General features: G+C 36.2%; 1 long non-coding RNA gene across 2 annotated transcripts in view; it reads right to left on the bottom strand.

Moving 5' to 3' along the window:
* The window catches only part of LOC311070229, a 65,993-nt gene that overhangs the window by 18,176 nt on the left and 26,802 nt on the right, over window positions 1-21,015 (bottom strand). For both annotated transcript variants that reach the window (XR_014603640.1, XR_014603641.1), the window contains exon 5: window positions 19,112-19,236. This is a non-coding gene — a long non-coding RNA (uncharacterized lncRNA). The remainder of the gene's footprint in view (window positions 1-19,111; window positions 19,237-21,015) is intronic.

Raw genomic sequence — 21,015 nt, 5'->3', positions numbered from 1 at the left:
TGGAGGAATGAAGGATCTGGAGAGATTCCGTGTGGAGGAATGAAGGATCTGGAGAGATTCCGTGTGGAGGAATGAAGGATCTGGAGGAATGAAGGATCTGGAGAGATTCCGTGTGAAGGAATGAAGGATCTGGAGAGATTCCGTGTGGAGGAATGAAGGATCTGGAGAGATTCCGTGTGGAGGAATGGAGGATCTGGAGAGATTCCGTGTGGAGGAATGAAGGATCTGGAGAGATTCCGTGTGGAGGAATGGAGGATCTGGAGAGATTCCGTGTGGAGGAATGAAGGATCTGGAGAGATTCTGGAGGAATGGAGGATCTGGAGAGATTCCGTGTGGAGGAATGAAGGATCTGGAGAGATTCCGAGTGGAGGAATGAAGGATCTGGAGAGATTCCGTGTGGAGGAATGAAGGATCTGGAGAGATTCCGTGTGGAGGAATGAAGGATCTGGAGGAATGAAGGATCTGGAGAGATTCCGTGTGAAGGAATGAAGGATCTGGAGAGATTCCGTGTGGAGGAATGAAGGATCTGGAGGAATGGAGGATCTGGAGAGATTCCGTGTGGAGGAATGAAGGATCTGGAGGAATGAAGGATCTGGAGAGATTCCGTGTGGAGGAATGAAGGATCTGGAGAGATTCCGTGTGGAGGAATGAAGGATCTGGAGAGATTCCGTGTGGAGGAATGGAGGATCTGGAGAGATTCTGGAGGAATGGAGGATCTGGAGAGATTCCGTGTGGAGGAATGAAGGATCTGGAGAGATTCCGTGTGGAGGAATGGAGGATCTGGAGAGATTCCGTGTGGAGGAATGAAGGATCTGGAGAGATTCCGTGTGGAGGAATGGAGGATCTGGAGAGATTCCGTGTGGAGGAATGAAGGATCTGGAGAGATTCCGTGTGGAGGAATGGTTTCTGATTATAGGAGAAGACTCAGAGCTGTTATCTTGGAAAAAGGAGGTTGCAAAAAGGCAATAATTAATAAAAGGGTGCCAATAATTATGGCCAACGTGTTTTGGAGAAAAACATTTATTTAGGAAAAATCTCAGAGTAAAACTGGGAGTTGTTAAAAATATAATATACCGTTTTTTTGCCAGATCAGAAGTTTATCTATGTATCATCTTTTTACTCTTTTAATGAATTTTATAACTGTATCATATATCTCTTTTAATTTCTTTTATAACTGTTTTAATTTTCCTTGTTTTTATTTTGTGATTATTTTAATTCCTTTCTGTAAAGCACTTTGAATTGCGCTATATAAATAAACTTGCCTTGCCTTGCCTATTTCATAATATGATTTCCCCTCAACTTTCAATTCATTCACTTCAATAAAAGGTTGGAGTTTTGCAATTTTTTTGAACGAAATATCAAAAGGATAAACAAAGCAGATTTATTTTTACAGCCATCTTTGATCATATTTACCAGAGGTGCCAATAATTCTGACCACAATTGTATATACAGAACATGCTGTCGTTATTATCACATCCATACTGACTATCAGCCAATAACCTTTTAACCCTTACAACTCATGTTGACTCGATTCGGCTCTGTGTGCTGAGAGAGAACATTAGCAGGAGAAACATGTAATCGTCATCGCTGGCTCCGGCCCTGGTGTATATAACAACAACAACAACAACAACAACAACAGCTACGTGTGTGTGTGAGACTCCCGCTGCGAGACGCCTTCTGTCTGCAACACTGAGTGTGAAGAGTCTGGATGAGTGAAATCATACAGAGCCGGAGAGAGAAAAACTCAAACTCCATATGAACCCAGGCAAAAACTCCTGAAACGTGAACAGAAATATCCGAGGGTGGGATTCAGATGGATGGAGACAAAACACAAACATTTCATTTGATAGATTATTTGCATCATCTGCTAAACAGAAGCTTTACTCTCACTGGGTGGCGCTTAATTTATGTATTCAAAACAGTGTTGTTATCATTATTACCTAAAATGAACACTAAACCTATTAAAATTGTTTACAGTGATTGAAATAAAGCTTAAATAAAATAATATATAAAATGTAAGATTAAAACTTTTACAAATAAAATAAGCTAAAGTTGGAGTACAAAAATTACTAAAATAAAAATAAATGAAAGCTACAGAAATATTTTTTTAAAAACTAATAAAATTGACAAAAACACATAACTACAAAAACCTAAAGTATGAAAATCAAAAATATAAATTTAAAAGCTAATTCAAAATATTCATAAGTATTAAAATAGTAGGCTATATAATAATTCTAAAATATCACTGCTGCAAATGTTTACTGAGTTTTGACAGTGTTATTTTAGTATCACTGAAATACTATTATAGTTACTAATAATTTAGTTTTAATTTAAATTTTAGTTAATTTTGTTGTGTAATTTTTATTAGCTTTTTGTTTTTTAAAATATGTCTATATAGTTTTATTATTTTAAGTTTTAGCTATTTTAGTACAAGTTAAACTAAATGAAAATGAGAAATGTTGCCTTGCCTTAAATAAAATATACTAAATACATATACACACACACAAGTAAATCTTGTCAGAATGAGTTCGCTGACTGAAGGGACGGTCACATATACAGCAATGTTTGCATAAAGCGACTGTAAATCATTGAATTAGTGATGCAAATAAGAGGCAGTTGTGTAGGTCTCTAATACTATTAGGTCACGACCAAATAAACATCAAGATAAAACATACTAGCCTATCATTAGCTGTTTTCATCTAAGGTTGCGAATTTAACTTGTACGCAACATTGGATTATCGCATAAAACATCTGCGAATAAAGCAGTGTTTCCATCGCATGTGTTCAAGAGCATCCAGTGTTTTCTCATGTAATATCCCAAAATTTGCATGAAAATAGGTGGATGGAAACATAGCTCTAGTATTCTCATGGAAGTTGTTCTCAGGAGAGCGTCTAAGTCTCTTAGATTAATCTACGATCTTTCGTCTGTTGAAGGATCTGAAGAAGCTCCCGGTTCGCCTTGAGAAAAAGCAGTGTATAATTGTATTAATATTAGACTTTTTAATGAAATTAAATAACATTATAGCGTTCACTGTACAGATTAGTCTTTGTTAAAGCTGTGTTTTGTTGTTTGATTAACGTTAATGACAGACGGCAGCAGGGATTTATAGGCTACTGTCACTTTAAGAGCGAATGCACGGATCCAATATAATGATACACATCCGGTTTCTTCCTCAACATGGGCAGATGTAGTAACGTAGTAAGTTGCATAAGCGTTCGGGTCTCTGTAAAACTTTTCACACTTACATTTAAGAGCTCTCGAAGCAGCACTATCAATTTTACATGGAGCTCATGCATCATTCAGGAAAACTGCTTTTCCTGTTTATCTCCTGATTTCTCAAGGCGAACCGGAGCTTCTTCAGATGCATCCTTCAACAGATCGCAGATTAAGATCGATCCGACGCTCTCTTGAGAACAACTTCCATGAACAACTTCCATTTTATTAGCTTTTTGTTGCGAATGCACGGATCCAATATAATGATACACATCCGATTTCTTTCTCAACTCTTTACGTTCACTTAACAGACTAATAGTGTTACTGAAATAACAATGTTCCAAATATGTTTAATACATTTTGAGGATAATTTGTGTAAAAAATGTTTTGTATATACAGAACATGCTGTCATTCTATTAGCCTAAATCACCAACAAAATGGTGCATGACGCAATAAACATCAAGATTAAACATACGACTCTATCATTAGCTGTTTCCATCAAAGGTTGCAAATTTAACTTGGAATATCGCATAAAACATCAGCGAATAAAGCAGTGTTTCCATCGCATGTGTTCAAGAGAACAAAATCAACACTTCATGGGAAACTGACGCTGTAGTAAAAATGGAAGTTGCTCCAATCAGGAGCTTTTTCCTAAATGAGAGATCTGACGGTTAATCAGTTATCCAATCACATCCTCGGCTTTCTGCTGGGAATTCGTGACTTTATGCACATGACTTCTTATCAGATTTAAAAACGTATCCAAGTTTTTTTAAGCACATTTTTAGAATTTATGGCGTTTACATCCAGTGTTTTCTTTTCAAAATCCCAAAATTTGCATAAAAATAGGTGGATGGAAACATAGCTAGAGTATTCTCATGGAAGTTGTTCTCAGGAGAGCGTCGGATCGATCTTAATCTGCGATCTGTTGAAGGATGCATGTAAAGAAGCTCCCGGTTCGCCTTGAGAAATCAGGAGATAAACAGGAAAAGCAGTTTTCCTGAAAGATGCATGAGCTCCATGTAAAATTGATAGTGCTGCTTCGAGAGCTCGATTATGTAAGTGTGAAAAGTTTTCCAGAGACCCGAACGCTTATGCAACTTACTACATTACTACATCTGCCCACAAACAAACACACTGCACTGTGGGCTTCTGTTACTAGAGGAGTTTATTTGGCTGAGCTGAGTTTCCCGACCCTTTTCTGCAAAGAATCACTCATGATATTGAAGAACAGGGCATAGTTAGAACATGTTGTGGGCTGATGTGATGGGCTAGATTACATAAATCAAGATGAGTGAAAACTGCGAAGATTAGAAATGTGGCAGAAGACGACAAGCAGGATAAATGAGGGAAAGTGAAAGAGCACCAGACGACAGAGAGATAGGTTTCATTTGATAGATTATTTGCATCATATGCTAAACAGAAGCTTTACTCTCACTGGGTGGCGCTTAATTTATGTATTCAAAATAGTGTTGTCATCATTATTACCTAAAATTAACACTAAAACTATCAAAATTGTTTATGTAACTGAAATAAAGTAATATATAGAAATAAAAAGAAATTAAATAATATATAAATGTAAGATTAAAAACTTTAACAAATAAAATAAGCTAATGTCAGAGTACTAAAATTACTAAAATAAAAATAATTTAAAGCTAAATAGAAATATAAAAAAAGAATAAAATTGACAAAAGCACATAAAAACCTAAAGTATGAAAATCAAAAATATAAATTTAAAAGCTAATTCAAAATATTCATAAGTATTAAAATAGTTTATAAATAATTCTAAAATATCATTGCTGCAAATGTTTACTGAGTTTTGACTGTTATTTTAGTATCACTGGAATACTATTATAGTTACTAATAATGTTAATTAGTTTTTATTTTGTTTTAATTTTAGTTAATTTTGTTGTGTAATTTTTTATTAGCTTTTTGTTTTTTAAAATGTCCATATAGGTTTATTTTATTTAAGTTTTAGCTATTTTAGTACAAGTTAAACTAAATGAAAATGAGAAATGTTGCCTTGCCTTAAATAAAATTAACTATAGCTTAAAATAAAAATCAAAAAAGTAAAAATTTATAAAAATAAAAATTTATTTTATGTCAGTTAAGTTTATTTTATTTCAAGTGACACATTTTATGGTTTTATAATAACCCTGAATTTTGAGAAAACATTGTGTATGAAAATATGTAAACACTTGCTATCTGTAATCACATCCATATTGACTTTCAGCCATTAGCACCTTATAACTTTTATCTCCATGAAAAATAATAAGCTCCACTAATTGCGAGTCTCATTCACAAAGCTAGCATCCAAACAGAAAACAACACAATATTAACACAAAGATGTCGGCAATTACCCACTGCTGCAAAGAGCTCAGTCGCTAAAATATGATGATCTGCTAAAATAAAACACTGGATCAATAAACATATGAACATTGGAGGCTAAATCTGGAGCTGCTAACGTGTGTTCGCCTTGTTTTGCGATAATAGACACATATTAACCTTGAAGAGATGCCATAGTGTTTACCACCGCATTTATACTTTAACAACACAACTGATGCAGTGAGCAACAGAAGATCTGTCAGTAATTGGCTTCATTATACAGACACAGACCGCAGACATCAAACAGAATATGATTATGCTAACAGGCTAGCTAGAACATCAAGTTCAGGAATCAAAGTGTGTATGGAAATAGACTCATAACACGCACAGATTTAGAGTTTTCATGGGGTTGAGGAGAATATCGTATTCATTCGTTTAGCACACACTGTTCACTGAAGTCCCTGCGTCATGTTTAAGTCATTACTTTACACAGATGCCGGTCATGCAAAATTAAATATATGTGCAAATATATATGAATTGCATGAAAAATGTCAAGGTAACATTTCATCACCACAGAAATCAAAGGGAAAAAATCTATATTTTGCTGTAAAAGTGAACAAAAAGTTATTTATATATAGATAGATAGATATACACACACACACGAATATAAATATACACACAAATATATACACACACACACATTTTTACAAATGTTTGCTAGATGCCATTAATTGTGATTATATAAATAAGTGCTGTAAAATCGATTAATCGCCATTAAATTCATCTAACATAAAAGTTTGTAAATATATAGTATGTGTGTGTGTGTATATACAGTATACAGTGAGGAAAATAAGTATTTGAACACCCTGCTATTTTGCAAGTTCTCCCACTTGGAAATCATGGAGGGGTCTGAAATTGTCATCATAGGTGCATGTCCACTGTGAGAGACATAATCTAAATAAAAAAAAATCCAGAAATCACAATATATGATTTTTTAACTATTTATTTGTATGATACAGCTGCAAATAAGTATTTGAACACCTGTCTATCAGCTAGAATTCTGACCCTCAAAGACCTGTTAAGTCTGCCTTTAAAATGTCCACCTCCACTCCATTTATTATCCTAAATTAGATGCACCTGTTTGAGGTCGTTAGCTGCATAAAGACACCTGTCCACCCCATACAATCAGTAAGAATCCAACTACTAACATGGCCAAGACCAAAGAGCTGTCCAAAGACACTAGAGACAAAATTGTACACCTCCACAAGGCTGGAAAGGGCTACGGGGAAATTGCCAAGCAGTGTGGTGAAAAAAGGTCCACTGTTGGAGCAATCATTAGAAAATGGAAGAAGCTAAACATGACTGTCAATCTCCCTCGGACTGGGGCTCCATGCAAGATCTCACCTCGTGGGGTCTCAATGATCCTAAGAAAGGTGAGAAATCAGCCCAGAACTACACGGGAGGAGCTGGTCAATGACCTGAAAAGAGCTGGGACCACCGTTTCCAAGGTTACTGTTGGTAATACACTAAGACGTCATGGTTTGAAATCATGCATGGCACGGAAGGTTCCCCTGCTTAAACCAGCACATGTCAAGGCCCGTCTTAAGTTTGCCAATGACCATTTGGATGATCCAGAGGAGTCATGGGAGAAAGTCATGGGATCAGATGAGACCAAAATAGAACTTTTTGGTCATAATTCCACTAAACGTGTTTGGAGAAAGAAGAATGATGAGTACCATCCCAAGAACACCATCCCTACTGTGAAGCATGGGGGTGGTAGCATCATGCTTTGGGGGTGTTTTTCTGCACATGGGACAGGGCGACTGCACTGTATTAAGGAGAGGATGACCGGGGCCATGTATTGCGAGATTTTGGGGAACAACCTCCTTCCCTCAGTTAGAGCATTGAAGATGGGTCGAGGCTGGGTCTTCCAACATGACAATGACCCGAAGCACACAGCCAGGATAACCAAGGAGTGGCTCTGTAAGAAGCATATCAAGGTTCTGCCGTGGCCTAGCCAGTCTCCAGACCTAAACCCAATAGAGAATCTTTGGAGGAAGCTCAAACTCCGTGTTTCTCAGCGACAGCCCAGACACCTGACTGATCTAGAGAAGATCTGTGTGGAGGAGTGGGCCAAAATCCCTCCTGCAGTGTGTGCAAACCTGGTGAAAAACTACAGGAAACGTTTGACCTCTGTAATTGCAAACAAAGGCTACTGTACCAAATATTAACATTGATTTTCTCAGGTGTTCAAATACTTATTTGCAGCTGTATCATACAAATAAATAGTTAAAAAATCATATATTGTGATTTCTGGATTTTTTTTTTTTAGATTATGTCTCTCACAGTGGACATGCACCTACGATGACAATTTCAGACCCCTCCATGATTTCCAAGTGGGAGAACTTGCAAAATAGCAGGGTGTTCAAATACTTATTTTCCTCACTGTATATATATAAACACACACATGATATACAAACATATTTACAAACTTTTATGTTAGATGCATTTAATTGTGATTAATCTATATGAATAATAAATACAATAACAATATTGATAATAGAATAGCGCATAACATCTATAATACAATATAATAAAATATATTTAACATACTTATATTTAATGTATACATTTATATTTAATTTATTTAAAAAAAAAATATTATTATTAATATTATAATTAAAATAATTATTTAATCATTGAAAAGCAATAATGTGAAGGCCACAATGCAAAAGTCTTAAGGAAAAAGGTAAAATTGTCAGTCTGATCTCACATAGTGATGTAACAACACAATTCTTTATTATTAGTATTATTATTATTATTATTATTAATTCTCCTATAGAGGAATCATTCATCTAGAGCACAAGCGCAGCTGGACGAGTTACACACTGAAATTAAAACTTAGAGATCCCAGCCGTAAGCATTACAGCATTATTGATGCTTGACGTAGGAATCTTTTCTTTATCCACAAACGTCCACTACTGTCCTCCATCCTTCCCATGAGCCCCGGGAGCGAGTTGCCATGGTGACGGTCAGCTGCCGCAGGGTTGCCAGGTTGAGGATGCAAGGGTTTCTGAGAAGCCAAACATCAGCCCATCGCGTTCAGGACATCCTTCAGCCGGCACACGTGTCAGTGTCACTAGGCGCGTTTCCATTACAAATTTTTTCTAAATGTCGACAAAAAACTATTGCGAAATGCAGCTGTTTCCATTAACCGATGTTATGTGAGTAAAATATTTTCCTCTTGCGATAAGGCCTTCCAAAAATCATGGCGACGGACATTGGTAGGTTTATGTATATATCTCAGCCACCGCACTGGCCATTATTATTAATGGAAGGAGACGTATGTGTGTTATCCAAGCAAAACCTCCTCATGCGAGCGTAAAAACTTTTCTGCGATAAATGGGAGTTTTTGCAAAATTGACGTTGGGCGTATTTTCAATTCGCAATTTCAATTTGCGCAATTTGAAGGGTAATGGAAACACGGCTCGTGCCAACCCTGTTGTCTTCTCCTGTTTCTGGCCTTCGATCAGAGACACGAGCTGGGATCTGGAGAGACACGCACAGGAACTGCTCGAGGGGAAGTACGAGATGAAGTTTCCTCGGGGTCCTACACCCCTGACGACCCCTGACGACCCCTGTGACCTCTGACGACCCCTGCCATCCAGGGAGACAAACCGCTCACAATAGCCTATAGGCAGGTCGCTCAGACAGGGAGTCTGTGACAGAAAAACAATCATTATTTTTACAAACCCATTTAGAAATGACACCTTTTAAAGTCCCCATGAAATCAAAGTTTTTTGACTTTTAGTATGAATATGTTTTACTGTTATCTATAAGCTGGTGTGCTCCAAAACAATGACAAAAAAAAAAATCACATTTAGAATATATTTGCATTGAAAACGTACAGTCTCTGGATCAATGATTTTGATGACATCACTCGGCACTTCAGCTTCTCATCAGATTTTCTGTCCAATCAAATGCTCTCTAGAATCTGAAGCTCCGCCCCCTACATTTTAAATAGAAGCTGCAGCTTGAGGGAACAATTCAGACAGTGTAAACATGCTTTCCATTAAGTTGAATGAAGTCTGGTTTCACTAGTGTCACGCGAAGAGACACGACAGCACAGAGCAGAACCCTGTAAAACTCTTATTCGCAATTAATCTTTATATTTATATTATATACATCTATGCATTTTAATCCTTATACAATGTGCACTGAAAAAACTTTCACAAACAATCACAAACAATTACAAAGAAACAGCAAGTACCACTTTGAATTAAGTAGAAAAACAGTATTTTTATGCAATAATAGGTTACACTTTATTTTAAGGTGTCATTGTTACAGAGTAATTATATATTTAAGTACTGAGTAATATTAATTTACATGTATGCGCGTGTATATTTATTAGTTCATGCATTCCCTCCATTGACCTTGACATTGCACTAGTATTTGAACTACATTTCGTGTGCAGAAATGCATATTAGCTTTTAAAAGTGACTGTCCAAATCTGCTGATGTAACTGAGGGTGTGTGTGTGTGTGTGTGTGTGTGTCATCATGTGAATCAGTGACCTTTGCTTTGACCTGTGAGCTGTGGCTCAGTTTTCTCCTGCTTATTGTGTAACATGCAGATTCTGTGTTGTTGTGTCATCATAAATCTACACACCCTCCTGCTTTTGTTTACGCTCAGGGGACTGAATCCGTGTGTGGATTAAACACACTCTCTTAAATTCTACTTTCAAATCATGTCCATTTATCTATTTGGAAAGCAGCTGTAAAGTGAGTCAGTCACCAACTCCTTCATGAATTTAACTATATACTGTAAATAGTTGATATTCCTGTCAACATATGATTGTATTTTTCTGTAGCTGACCATGTAGCCACAATGAGTTCAGATCATATAAGGTCATTCGGACGACTCTGGCTTGGAAAGCATGATTGGAAACGAGGGCAATGTTTGTCAGACCATGTAAGGATAGACACGCAAGAGTTTGAGTCTGCGAGACATTTATTGCAGAGATACACAAATAATCTGAAGATAAAGTGGATCAGTGGCCCTGCAAAGAAATCCAAACAAAACATCTCTTCGGCTACAAGCTTCTCACACTCACATTCGGAAAAGTCCATGTTTCTCACTTGGGCTGAAGTTAATTTATATCACTCTAACAGCATATATTGCAATAAAGCTATTTTTGTGTGAATAAAAAGTTATAGAAGTTTAAGTTTACTTTAAAGGAAATGTACTGAACTCATTTTTATTTTATACAACAAAATATATATTGTGTAGGGATGCACGATATATCGGTATCGGCCGATAAATGTTCATTTTTAATGTTATCGCTATCGGCCCAATAAGAAAATTAGGCAGATATATTAAAGCCGATAAATAATGTATTATTTCCTTCAGTGGAGACACTTCATATGCGCACTGTTCAACATGATGTTTTTGAATTGCTTGAAATATGATTGGAATCACTTCAAAAAGGAAAATATAGTTGAGTGCAACGCAAGTTTGTCATATCGGCTACATAAAATTATAATGAGAACATTATAATTGTGTGCTTGGGACATGGATTTTAATGATGAGTCTTTTGTTTTTGTAATCAGGCTCTCAAAAATTATATAATAATTTGGATTTAGATTTATCGGTCAATATATCGGTTATCGGCTTTCAAATATAAAGAATAATCGGTTATCGGTATCGGCCAAAATGTTCATATCGGTGCATCCCTGATATTGTGCAAAATAATTTAGACTCTAGAATTGAAGCCATGTGTTTAACCAAGTTGTGTTTCAAATTTGAAGTTGATATCACAAAAATTGAGCACTTTTTCCAATTTTAAGCCGGTTTAAGTTTCAATTGATACTTAATTTATGATGATCAACTGCTTGATTGTTTATATCGGCGCAAAATGTACCTATATTATCACCCAGCTCTTAACCCAGTTGCCTTGGCTTTTGCCTTGCTTAGTTGGGGACATTTAATATTCAACAATATTACTGATCTGCCTTACTTAAGGTGGACAATGAGGCAATTTTCTTCTAGAAACAAACTTTGTTGTATTATTTTCATGTTACCACTGTGAAGCTGCTTTGATACAAATCTGTATTGTAAAAAGCGCTATATAAATAAAGGTGACTTGACTTATGAGTATGATATATGAGTATGTCCAACTTTATCTGCATACATGCACATAAAATTATACATATTATATAGCAAATTTCAACTGCTTGATTGCTAGTATTGTCGCAAAATGTAAACAATAGTATCACTCTAATGCGACTATAAGGCATGAAGATAATAATGTCCCCCTTTTAATGTTGTTTATATGCGTATGTATTGCTTTTAATATGCTTTCAGACAAACCATGTGTAAATTCATAAGTCGACACCATTGCTGAGTATTTTCTCCTTAAAACTGCAGTGAACCAAAGACAGTCTCAAAAACACGCTTTGAAATCGCTGGTGTTTCTGACGTCACAAACGACCTTGTAACCAATCAGATCAACCAGTGGATCTCTGAGCTGAGTGAGTGAGTGGAGGCGGGGGTCATTTGCATATTCATAGAACCGCGCATACTAAATGAGGCAAGCGTGTCGAGTTACATTCAAGATATTTTAAGGCCTAAAGAAAATGTATTCAAGGAAAAAACATTAATTTTGGTGATCAAAGATGAATTTTAAGGAATAAAATTATAAACACAACAGATAGCGGATTCCAAGACAGGTCAACCAAATACATTTGAGCGCACAGAAATCTTCAAACTATTCTAATCTCGTTCTAGAACTTGTCATGTTTATGCAGCTCTGAAAAAAATCCAGAAGAAACAGAAAAGCTTAAACCGCAATTCTGCACCCAGGTGCTTCATATTACTCTAACATTCGCTTAGTGTGATACTGAGTTGAGTTCCATTCAAAGCCTGTTTAAGGAGGTTTCAAAGACAAACTGTGTTTCTTTTGCAGAAATTTAGATCCATTTCTATTTTTCTAAGACCTGCGACCAATTGAATTAATAGCCACTATGTTAAAACTGTATTAAAGTCCCCCTGTGGTGAAAATCCAGTTTTTAATGTTGTTTATGTGTCTCTGTGGTGTTTTTAATATGCTTTAAGACAAACCATGTGTAAATTCATAAGTCGACAGCATTGCTGAGTATTTTCTCCTTAAAACTGCAGTGAACCAAAGACAGTCTCAAAAACACGCTTTGAAATCGCTGGTGTTTCTGACGTCACAAACTACCTTGTAACCAATCAGATCAACGTGTGATCGTCAACCAGTGGATCTCTGAGCTGAGTGAGTGAGTGGAGGCGGGGCTCATTTGCATATTCATAGAACCGCGCATACTAAATGAGGCAAGCGTGTCGAGTTACATTCAAGATATTTTAAGGCCTAAAGAAAATGTATTCAAGGAAAAAACATTAATTTTGGTGATCAAAGATGAATTTTAAGGAATAAAATTATAAACACAACAGATAGCGGATTCCAAGACAGGTCAACCAAATACATTTGAGCGCACAGAAATCTTCAAACTATTCTAATCTCGTTCTAGAACTTGTCATGTTTATGCAGCTCTGAAAAAAATCCAGAAGAAACAGAAAAGCTTAAACCGCAATTCTGCACCCAGGTGCTTCATATTACTCTAACATTCGCTTAGTGTGATACTGAGTTGAGTTCCATTCAAAGCCTGTTTAAGGAGGTTTCAAAGACAAACTGTGTTTCTTTTGCAGAAATTTAGATCCATTTCTATTTTTCTAAGACCTGCGACCAATTGAATTAATAGCCACTATGTTAAAACTGTATTAAAGTCCCCCTGTGGTGAAAATCCAGTTTTTAATGTTGTTTATGTGTCTCTGTGGTGTTTTTAATATGCTTTAAGACAAACCATGTGTAAATTCATAAGTCGACTCCATTGCTGAGTATTTTCTCCTTAAAACTGCAGTGAACCAAAGACAGTCTCAAAAACACACTTTGAAATCGCTGGTGTTTCTGACGTCACAAACTACCTTGTAACCAATCAGATCAACGTGTGATCGTCAACCAGTGGATCTCTGAGCTGAGAGAGTGAGTGAGTGAGTGGAGGCAGGGCTCATTTGCATATTCATAGAACCGCGTATACTAAATGAGGCAAGGGTGTCGAGTTATTTTTTTTTTACATGCATCCAAGATAAAAAAAAAAAACACTTTCTCATTTTCTCATAATACAAATTGCAATTTACCTAATTTCTCAAAGAGTCTGAAAACAGTTTGTTCGAACAAATGTAACAGGAAATGAGCCTGGAATTACTGATGACTCGTTTCAGCAGGTCAGAATCGATTCTTTCTTTTAGGAGACAATAACTTTATTTGTCGTGCACTTTGATCTTTAAAACTTTGCAGACCTTTTACAATGAATAAATACATGAATGAATTAATGAAAGAATAAATAAATAAAAATTCCTCAACCAAGTGTTCTTAAAAAATTGGTCACTAAAACATCCTAAAATACAAAAAAAAACTAATTTCCATTTATATGTTGCTTGCAGAAAAAAATTGCTACTTCTGTCAATGGAGAAAAATGCCTTTTTGCCCCATTAGTTGCAGTTCCAGCATCTGCCAGCAGGGGCAAACTGGACCAAACTAACCAGCTAAACCTCGACCCCTGGGTCAAACAAGCTTGACTTCCCCACCGCCAATGCCATCATGATGATGTCAGCTAAAATGGAAAGTAGTTGCAGGACATTATTGCATTATGTTATTTTGATGAAACTATTATTTTCCTTTATAAAAACATGCCGTCAGCTCTCAATAAGACCAAAAAAGTAAACAGGGTCAATTGCATTTCATGTTGACAGAGCAGCGCAGTGGGGGATGCGTTATATGTTATATTATCAGATGTGGGTTATTTTGTTGGGCAGACGGCTCATCCCAGCGAAGGGTTAAGCCTGGCTCAGTGCATTCGTTTCATTTCCTCTACATTTCCATCTGAGCAAACAAGCGGGTGACCTGACAGTGCACGGGGGGGGGGGGGGGGGGGCGTTCGTGATTCGAATGAGAGCAGAGAGAGAGAGAGAGAGAGAGAGAGAGAGAGACGAGAGGACACCCATGTGACCGTGAAAAGCCTGCAGTGTGCAGACGGTCGGGGAGGGGCGTGCGAGGGCAAACCCCTGAAGAGAGAGAGAGAGAGACTGATTGCTGATGCGGCTTTAGCACAATAACAATTCCAGGAAACCGAGGCCAGGCTTTCAGTTCTGCTGCGTACAGTGTGTGTGTGTGTGTGTGTGTGTGTGTGTGTGTGTGTGTGTGTGTTGTTTACCTTCATCACCACGTGATCGCTCTGACACACTGCCTATGTTTGCAACATCATGCTATTATACTACTCTACCATATGAGCTGCATGCATGATACACATGTACACAGCATGGGATTTAGCATGCTATACATAAAGCTACCACATCAGGCTAAAACAGCTCACAACTTATCACAAGAACAGGCATATTTTTGATTAAAAAAAAATATTCTGCACTGCAATATAAAGATACACGTATTATGAATATGGAAGCTTCCACTTGCAATCCAAAAACATTTAGATCAGGCACACAACTGGGGTCCTAATGTGAGACTCTTCCTAATGTGAGATCTCTTCACCACACATGACCCACTCCGAGTTTGGGATTCGGACCGGCGTGTGAGGCGCTAACAAGGATGCTAAAGACCGCAGCGCTAGCGCCAGTCACTAGCACACTTCTTGAGGCCAGGGGAGTGAGGTTTACACGCACAGCTCTTACTGGCCTACGATAAACCATTAGTTTCGATCTCTGTTTTTGGATAGGGAGTTAGGTTTGTATAGATTGTATTTTCCTTTTCTTTTCTTTTTGGGTTAGGGTTTAGGGAAGAGGTTTAAAAATAAGGAAGTTGTGTTTGTTATTTTGGCCTAGTCAGCTCCTGAATCAAAACTTCCAAATGAAGTCAGTAAATGTATCATTGTTCAAATTGACTGTATTTTTCTGAATCTTTCATGTTGTACCCTTTCCCCCAGACGGGGCGTAACAACTACATTTTCCAACTTGTACTTGGAAGTTCAACAAGATCTGCATGTTTTCACTACTAAAAAACTCTTGAAAATTAAAACTCAAAAGATAATTACTGACTGTAATAGCGATATGACGTTAATGCAACATTCATTTCCAAATATGCTTTATCTACTCTAGCCTCGTATCAATGCATCACTTCGTTCAGTCGAGCTATCATTATATTATAATATATCTATATAACGCTATGTGTTCATGTGAGAAGGAACAGGGACAAAGGAAAAGAGATCAAATATAAACAGACATTCATTTCTGAAGGGAAAAAGTGTGTGAGTGGCTCTCGAGACATGAGTCATTCCGTGTGTGTGTGTGTGTGCGCTTGTGTGAACTCGTCTGCGTGAGCTAAAAGTGGAAATGAGAAAACAGGCTCTCCTCACCCGCCCATCCTCGGGTTTTACCCTTATTAAAATATGATGGCTTATGACAGCGTCGCCTATGTTCTGAGTCATTTTCTGCCTGTCTGTCAAGAAGTATATTTATATGTTCAGACATATATTATTGGATACAGTATAGCCTACTTCACTGCAAGGGACAAGCACATAACAAGAAAGATATCATATCAAGATGATCATGAAGGTACCAATAATGTACCAATAATGTACCAATGTACCAATAATGTACCAATAATGTACCAATAATGTACCAATGTACCAATAATGTACCAATAATGTACCAATATATCAATGTACCAATAATGTACCAATGTACCAATAATGTACCAATAATGTACCAATATATCAATGTACCAATAATGTACCAATGTACCAATAATGTACCAATAACGTACCAATAATGTACCAATAACGTACCAATAAGGTACTAATAATGTACCAATGTACCAATAATGTACCAATAAGGTACCAATAATGTACCAATGTACCAATAATGTACCAATAAGGTACCAATGTACCAATAATGTACCAATAAGGTACCAATGTGCCAATGTACCAATAATGTACCAATAATGTACCAATAAGGTACCAATGTACCAATAATGTACCAACAAAGCCAATATACCAAAATATCACACCAATAAGCGGTGTTATTTAACTATTGATATTATTAATATTTAACTCTTGGCCTACTCTACATTACATAACACACTGTATATGCTTATCAATAACATGATACTATTACAGAGAATCTGCCCTTTGACCACAAACAGCCTACAAGATCTGATGCAATACTTCATATACATTATAAAGCCACAAGAAGCCACAATAGACAAGATCTGTTGCAATACTTCAGATTTTAAAGGGGTGGTTGATTATGATTTCACTTTTTTAACTTTAGTTAGTGTGTAATGTTGCTTTTTGAGCATAAACAACATCTGCAAAGTTACGACGCTCAAAGTTCAAAGCAAAGGGAGATATTTGCTTTTAAAGAAATCGTTTTTTAAGGACTACAACAAACGGCTGGTAGAGACTACACCACATTCCTCCCGGGTTAGTGACATCACCAACCCTAAAATTTACATAAACCCCGCCCCCTGAACACGATTTATAGATTATCAAGACAGAATATGCTAATCAATGACTAGAAGATAACTACACATAAGCTACATAAATTCATCAACTAACCATTCAGAAATGTCCTGTTGCTTCTACATGTTGTCACTTCTTCTTGAGTCTCTCCATCATTGTCTGAATCCGATTTGAACATAAAAGGCTAAAAGTTTTTTAAATTTTCAGTGCAAGTCTGTGTGAGTACAAACTCTTGAAGCTCCACCCCCTGTGCCGGGAGCAGCAGCTCATTTGCATTTAAAGGAACAGACACAAAACGGTGCATTTTTGCTCACCCTCAAAAAGTTGTAACATGCTATATAAAAATATCTGTGGGGTATTTTGAGCTAAAACTTCACACACACACTCTGGGGACATCAGAAACTTATTTTACATTTTGTAAAAAGGGCATTATACCACCCCTTTAAAGCATAATGGGTGCAAATGCTGCTCCAAAGAAACACTATATTAGCTAAAGTACGTGCATTCAAAAGTGTAACTTCTGATATGTCTCACATCGCCATAATTGTGATTACTGTATAGAAATGAGCCATGTGAGGATATACTTAAAATTCTGTTCGTGTTGCATGAAAAAATATCAGCACGCATGTTTGGAACAACATGAGGGCGAGTGAATAATGACAGAATCAGTTTAAATATAAACGCGGATGTTATTCTTCAGAGGAACTCAAAGGCATGCCCACTTCAGAAGGTTTTATATTAAGTGAGCTCCATGTGACATGAACTAGTTTCAATAGCTCTTTAATTTTTTCCCCTGTCAAAGCCAATCTCTGCTGTGGCTCTGGCCTAGATTTCTTCAAAGGCCTTCTCCAGTTATCTAGGACAGACCACATCCAACAACAGGCACAGAAAACTCCTCGTTTCTATTCATTTGAGTTGACCAGAAAAACAGACTGTGATTGAGCTCAAATAAACCCAAAAATGCATCTGAAATTCTCGATTTGTGGCAGAGAGCTGAAAGACCTGGAGCGATGAGATTAAACAAGGTCATTGTGAAAAAAAGGAACAAAGAAATGATTCCACATGGCAATGACTTCTGTGGTTCACTGGAAACGCCCTAGAAAAACTGAACCTCCTGTTTAATTCAAGCATTAATGCTATTTTTACATCATTCTAGTTCAACATTTGCTGTAATTATGTTGATTTAAATTTAGCATAAAGAAGATGGACAGCAAAAATGGCCAGTGGCACCTCCAAAATAGTGAATTAGCAAATAAATAACAAAAACTAAAACTATTAAAATCATTTTCTTTCATTGAAAGAAAGCTTAGATGAAAAAAATAAAAAAAATACACAACTTAAATTAAAATGAGAAATTTTGCCTTGGCAACTAACTGACAAAGTAAGTGAAGCAGAAGTACTAAAATTAATTAATTAAATTAAAATAATCTAAAATATTGTAAAAATATATTTTTAAATTAAAATATAATCAAACATACAAATAAAAGCTATTTTTTTACACTGTAATATCTGTAATCTGTAATAAATAAAATTAATAAATTATTGTTAATTATTTATAATATTTAAACTAATAAATGATACATTATAATAAATTAAATATAATAACAAACAATAAAACTACTACTAAAGAAAATATATATAAAAAAAGAATATTAACAATACTAGTATATTGTACACAATACTAGGATAAATAATATTAAAATAACGCCATAATTTATTAAATATTGTATAATATAAAAATATGTTTATAAATGTTAATTACTCAAATTAAATAAATAAATGATAATAAATACAATATAATAACATTATATATGTTGTTAATCATTTATATGAATTACATTAAATTATAATAAATACATTAAAATATAATGACAAAAATACACTAGTTTGTTTAGGAGTGTCAGATCAGTGTCTGATATGCTTTGAATAAAAGAGTCTATTGAATGACTAAATGTAAATAATATGGGCCACGTTTAAAAGGTCATGTGAACAACCAGACAAAGAATAAACAAAACGAAACTCACAAAAGCGTTGTTCGGCTGCTGACTCCAGACCTGTCCACACCTGTGAGGTTTCATCAGGGTCCCGAGGGTGGAGAAGCACCTGCTCCATCACGACCCATTCAACCCCATCACACCGCATCTAGAGCCTGCACACACACCACACAAAGAGTCTCGGACAAAACCTGTCTTTTATTTCTCACACACATACATATTTTCTTTCTTTTCTCGTCCCGTCTCTCCCCGAGGGCTTGTTAAAACATCGCCCAGGCCTGAAACGAAGGTGGAGACGATTGTTTGCAACAGTTGCGGGGACAAAAACCCAAGCCGTGGGCTATTTTCACTGGATATTGTAAACCTACAGGTGGGATTATGAAGAAAAAAGGGCAAGATGCTGAAAAGAAGAAACGTGGCTCGCTCAGGAGGGCTCAGACTCTATTTATCTCTCTCATCGTCATTTTGGTGGTAATAATATGTATATATTTTCACTTGCTTTTGTCCACTCCCTGGAACGATTTTGCAATGTTCCCGTTACTGTAATTTATTGTCTTGAATCAAAGCAAATGCTGAAACAATATCAAATGCTATATTTTGATGATGGATTGTATGAGGAAACTTGCATATTCATAATACATGCATCTTTATATTGCATTGCAGAATATTTTTGATCATAACTGTATAGGATTTTAAATAATACTGTAATGTAAATAATAAAACTGCACCCATTAAAAAGTTTTAACCTGGAAGAATTTAGTAATTTATGGAAACGCTTTACAATAAGGTCCGGTTTGTAACGCATTAGCAATGAATAATATATTTTTACAACATTTATTAATCTTTAATGTTAGGTAATAAGAATATGCTTCATTGTTTGTTCATGTCAGTGCATTAATGTTCACAGATTTGATTTTAAAAATGTTTTAGTTAATGTTGAAATTAACATAAGATTAGCAAATGCTGTATATTGTTCATTATTGGTTTGCGTTTGGTTCACTAATGTAAATAATACTTTTGAGAAATAGGTTTAAATTCATGTACTCATATGTGATGCAGACATTACATTAGTTTCCTAATTAAAGCAGTCTCGTTTAGAGATCACATGATCAGCTGAATACTTTCACTTTCTCACTTGTAGTAAAATAATTGCTGATTGTTGATACTGTATTTCTGTAACGGAATCGAAAACGATTGTTTTTGCGTAATGCTGCATCCGAGCCACAAAGTTTCAGTATAATTCACAGATGATTATCATACAATCATATATATCATATATCAGCGCAACATAAAAAAAATTACAAAAACTACCTAACTTTTGTAGAGATTTCTGACCAGATTTGCAGTCATATTTTGGCCAAGTGTGTAGTGTATTAATTTTTTTTGTCTCTGACTCCATCCAGCCAGATGATATCAAACGTGTTTGCTATTTTGAGACAATTTTAGAACAAGTTTGACATGTGTATTATGCATACTTTTTTAAAAGTTAGGTGCAATTTTTAAAGCAGACCTATTATGCCCTTTCGCAAAGTCTTGATTTTGTTTTTAATTCTACTAGAACAGGTTTTCATGCTTGAATGCTCATAAACACATTATTTCCCCATATTCTCCATTGTTGCGGCTCCTCTCTTCCCAGTCTGTCAGTAACGCTCTGTTTAGTTCCTGTCTCTATGAAGCCCCTCCTTCTGAAAAGCACACTGTGCTCTGATTGGTCGGCTGGAGCAGTGTGTTGTGATTGGTCGAGCGCTTCGAGTGTGTTTGGGAAATGTCCCGCCCCTTACCATAACCGCCAGTTTAACACACTACTAACTAACTCAACCAGGCCCCGCCCCTTTATTCTGCGTATTAATTATTTAAATGAGGAATATTGTGATGAGTTCCCGGAAGAAACTCAAGACTACAATGGAGGCGTTTCAGGGAGTTCAGAAACACTG

Source organism: Abramis brama, assembly GCF_963993115.1.
Source record: "Abramis brama genome assembly, chromosome: 19".
In the NCBI taxonomy this organism is placed as follows: Eukaryota; Metazoa; Chordata; class Actinopteri; order Cypriniformes; family Leuciscidae; genus Abramis; species Abramis brama.
Note: the sequence above shows the minus strand (reverse complement) of the source record. Positions and strands in the feature narration are given on the sequence as shown.